The sequence below is a fragment of the Pempheris klunzingeri genome, unplaced genomic scaffold, assembly GCF_042242105.1.
Source record: "Pempheris klunzingeri isolate RE-2024b unplaced genomic scaffold, fPemKlu1.hap1 Scaffold_316, whole genome shotgun sequence".
In the NCBI taxonomy this organism is placed as follows: domain Eukaryota; kingdom Metazoa; phylum Chordata; class Actinopteri; order Acropomatiformes; family Pempheridae; genus Pempheris; species Pempheris klunzingeri.
The window spans coordinates 12,501-17,500 of record NW_027255228.1 but is presented as its reverse complement, the minus strand read 5'-3'; positions in this window follow the sequence as shown (position 1 = coordinate 17,500).

The window sequence follows — 5,000 nt, the reverse complement described above, 5'->3', positions numbered from 1 at the left end:
CCCCTGGTACTCTGATGGCTGTTTCGTGCCCCTGGTACTCCGGTGAATGTTTCGTGCCCCTGGTAATCCGATGAATGTTTCGTGCCCCTGGTACTCCGGTGAATGTTTCGTGCCCCTGGTAATCCGATGAATGTTTCGTGCCCCTGGTACTCCGGTGAATGTTTCGTGCCCCTGGTACTCCGGTGAATGTTTCGTGCCCCTGGTAATCCGTGTAAGACAGGGCAAGGGAGGGAGGCGGTTGGTTACTCCCGCTTTGCCTTCCTCGACTTGGCCCCTGGTACTCTAGTGGAGGTTTCGTGCCCCTGGTACTCCGATGAATGTTTCGTGCCCCTGGTACTCTGGTGGCTGTTTCGTGCCCCTGGTAATCCGGTGAATGTTTCGTGCCCCTGGTACTCCAGTGGAGGTTTCGTGCCCCTGGTACTCCAGTGGAGGTTTCGTGCCCCTGGTACTCCGGTGAATGTTTCGTGCCCCTGGTACTCCAGTGGAGGTTTCGTGCCCCTGGTAATCCGGTGAATGTTTCGTGCCCCTGGTACTCCAGTGGAGGTTTCGTGCCCCTGGTAATCCGATGAATGTTTCGTGCCCCTGGTACTCCGGTGAATGTTTCGTGCCCCTGGTAATCCGATGAATGTTTCGTGCCCCTGGTAATCCGATGAATGTTTCGTGCCCCTGGTCCTCCAGTGGAGGTTTCGTGCCCCTGGTGCTCCGATGAAGGTTTCGTGCCCCTGGTACTCTGATGGCTGTTTCGTGCCCCTGGTACTCCGGTGAATGTTTCGTGCCCCTGGTACTCTAGTGGAGGTTTCGTGCCCCTGGTACTCTAGTGGAGGTTTCGTGCCCCTGGTACTCTAGTGGAGGTTTCGTGCCCCTGGTACTCCGATGGCTGTTTCGTGCCCCTGGTACTCCGGTGAATGTTTCGTGCCCCTGGTACTCTGTGGAGGTTTCGTGCCCCTGGTACTCTAGTGGAGGTTTCGTGCCCCTGGTACTCCGGTGGAGGTTTCGTGCCCCTGGTACTCCGATGGCTGTTTCGTGCCCCTGGTACTCCGGTGAATGTTTCGTGCCCCTGGTAAGCCGATGAATGTTTCGTGCCCCTGGTACTCCGGTGAATGTTTCGAATTGCCCCGACACACCCCAACACCTCCCCCAGGCCCCGTGACCTCCGGCCTGGACCCTGAGACGCACACCAACACATCTCCCAGGCCCCGACACACACCACCACCTCTCCGTGACCTCCGGCCTCCACCCTGAGACGCACACCAACACATCTCCCCCAGGCCCCGTGACCTCCGGCCTTGACCCTGAGACGCACACCAACACATCTCCCAGGCCCCGTGACCTCCGGCCTGGACCCTGAGACGCACACCAACACATCCCCCAGGCCCCGACACACACCAACACCTCTCCCAGGCCCCGTGACCTCCAACCTGGCCCCTGAGACGCACACCAACACCTCCCCCAGGCCCCGTGACCTCCGGCCTTGACCCAGAGACGCACACCAACACATCTCCCCCAGGCCCCGTGACCTCCGGCCTTGACCCTGAGACGCACACCAACACATCTCCCAGGCCCCGACACACACCAACACCTCTCCGTGACCTCCAGCCTTGACCCAGAGACGCACACCAACACATCTCCCAGGCCCCGACACACACCAACACCTCTCCGTGACCTCCAGCCTTGACCCAGAGACGCACACCAACACATCTCCCAGGCCCCGTGACCTCCGGCCTGCACCCTGAGACGCACACCAACACCTCCCCCAGGCCCAGACACACACCAACACCTCTCCGTGACCTCCAACCTGGCCCCTGAGACGCACACAAACACCTCCCCCAGGCCCCGTGACCTCCGGCCTCCACCCTGAGACACACACCAACACCTCCCCCAGGCCCAGCAGACACACACCAACACCTCTCCCAGGCCCCGTGACCTCCGGCCTTGACCCAGAGACGCACACCAACACATCTCCCAGGCCCCGTGACCTCCGGCCTTGACCCTGAGACGCACACCAACACATCTCCCAGGCCCCGACACACACCACCACCTCTCCGTGACCTCCAGCCTGGACCCTGAGACGCACACCAACACATCCCCCAGGCCCAGACACACACCAACACCTCTCCGTGACCTCCAACCTGGCCCCTGAGACGCACACCAACACATCCCCCAGGCCCCGTGACCTCCGGCCTCCACCCTGAGACGCACACCAACACATCCCCCAGGCCCCGACACACACCAACACCTCTCCCAGGCCCCGTGACCTCCAACCTGGCCCCTGAGACGCACACCAACACCTCCCCCAGGCCCCGTGACCTCCGGCCTCCACCCTGAGACGCACACCAACACATCTCCCAGGCCCCGACACACACCAACACCTCTCCGTGACCTCCAGCCTGGACCCTGAGACGCACACCAACACATCCCCCAGGCCCCGTGACCTCCGGCCTTGACCCTGAGACGCACACCAACACATCTCCCAGGCCCCGACACACACCAACACCTCTCCGTGACCTCCAGCCTGGACCCTGAGACGCACACCAACACATCCCCCAGGCCCCGTGACCTCCGGCCTTGACCCTGAGACGCACACCAACACATCTCCCAGGCCCCGTGACCTCCGGCCTGGACCCTGAGACGCACACCAACACCTCCCCTAGGCCCCGACACACACCAACACCTCTCCCAGGCCCCGTGACCTCCAACCTGGCCCCTGAGACGCACACCAACACCTCCCCCAGGCCCCGTGACCTCCGGCCTCCACCCTGAGACGCACACCAACACATCTCCCAGGCCCCGACACACACCAACACCTCTCCGTGACCTCCAGCCTGGACCCTGAGACGCACACCAACACATCCCCCAGGCCCCGTGACCTCCGGCCTTGACCCTGAGACGCACACCAACACATCCCCCAGGCCCCGTGACCTCCGGCCTTGACCCTGAGACGCACACCAACACATCTCCCAGGCCCCGTGACCTCCGGCCTGGACCCTGAGACGCACACCAACACCTCCCCCAGGCCCAGCAGACACACACCAACACCTCCCCCAGGCCCCGTGACCTCCGGCCTGGACCCTGAGACGCACACCAACACCTCCCCCAGGCCCCGTGACCTCCGGCCTGGACCCTGAGACGCACACCAACACCTCCCCCAGGCCCCGTGACCTCCGGCCTCCACCCTCAGTGAACTTTGTAAAGCACTATGAGACACTCTGTTGTGATATTGGGCTATACAAATAAAATTGAATTGAATTGAATTGAATTGAATTGAGACACACACCAACACCTCCCCCAGGCCCAGACGCACACCAACACCTCCCCCAGGCCCCGTGACCTCCAACCTGGCCCCTGAGACGCACACCAACACCTCCCCCAGGCCCCGACACACACCAACACCTCCCCCAGGCCCCGTGACCTCCGGCCTGGACCCTGAGACGCACACCAACACCTCCCCCAGGCCCAGCAGACACACACCAACACCTCCCCCAGGCCCCGTGACCTCCGGCCTGGACCCTGAGACGCACACCAACACCTCCCCCAGGCCCAGCAGACACACACCAACACCTCTCCCAGGCCCCGTGACCTCCGGCCTGGCCCCGGAGACGCACACCAACACCTCCCCCAGGCCCCGTGACCTCCGGCCTCCACCCTGAGACGCACACCAACACCTCCTCCAGGCCCCCGTGACCTCCAGCCAGGCCCACTTAACCCCAAGCCTGACCATAGCCCTCACACTCAGCCCCAGCAGGGAGGCCTCCAGTGGGGCTTTCAGCCTTGAGCTCAAAACAACTCACCCCCAGCAGGGAGGCCTCCATTGGGGCTCACCCACAGCAGGGAGGCCTCCAGTGGGGCTTTCGGCCTTGAGCTCAACCCGCTCACCCCCAGCAGGGTTAGGGTTAGGGCCTCCATTGGGGCTCACCCCAGGCAGGGAGGCCTCCAGTGGGGCTTTCGGCCCTGAGCTCAGCCCGCTTTCAGCCTTGAGCTCAGCCAGCTCAGCCCCAGCAGGGAGGCCTCCAGTGGGGCTTTCGGCCTTGAGCTCAGCCCGCTTTCAGCCTTGAGCTCAGCCAGCTCAGCCCCAGCAGGGAGGCCTCCAGTGGGGCTTTCGGCCTTGAGCTCAACCCGCTCACCCCCAGCAGGGTTAGGGTTAGGGCCTCCATTGGGGCTCACCCCAGGCAGGGAGGCCTCCAGTGGGGCTTTCGGCCTTGAGCTCAGCCCGCTTTCAGCCTTGAGCTCAGCCAGCTCAGCCCCAGCAGGGAGGCCTCCAGTGGGGCTTTCGGCCTTGAGCTCAACCCGCTCACCCCCAGCAGGGTTAGGGTTAGGGCCTCCATTGGGGCTCACCCCAGGCAGGGAGGCCTCCAGTGGGGCTTTCGGCCTTGAGCTCAGCCCGCTTTCAGCCTTGAGCTCAGCCAGCTCAGCCCCAGCAGGGAGGCCTCCAGTGGGGCTTTCGGCCTTGAGCTCAGCCTGCACACCCCCAGCAGGGAGGCCTCCAGTGGGGCTTTCGGCCCTGAGCTCAGCCCGCTAACCCCCAGCAGGGAGGCCTTCAGTGGGGCTTTCAGCCCTGAGCTCAGCCCGCTTTCAGCCTTGAGCTCAGCCCGCTCACCCCCAGCAGGGAAGCCTCCAGTGGTGCTTTCGGCCTTGAGCTCAGCCCGCTCACCCCCAGCAGGGAGGCCTCCAGTGGGGCTGTCAGCCCTGAGCTCAGCCCGCTTTCAGCCCTGAGCTCAGCCCGCTCACCCCCAGCAGGGAGGCCTCCAGTGGGGCTGTCAGCCCTGAGCTCAGCCCGCTTTCAGCCCTGAGCTCAGCCCGCTCACCCCCAGCAGGGAGGCCTCCAGTGGGGCTTTCGGCCCTGACTTCAACCCGCTCACCCCCAGCAGGGAGACCTCCAGCCAGGTCCCTGACTCACTCACTCTCACCCAGGCTCCAGCAAGCCTGCACGCACTCTGCCTCTGCTTCCTGGACTCTTGCTATCTCCACTCACCTCCACTCCCAGGAGCCTTGACCCCCAGCCG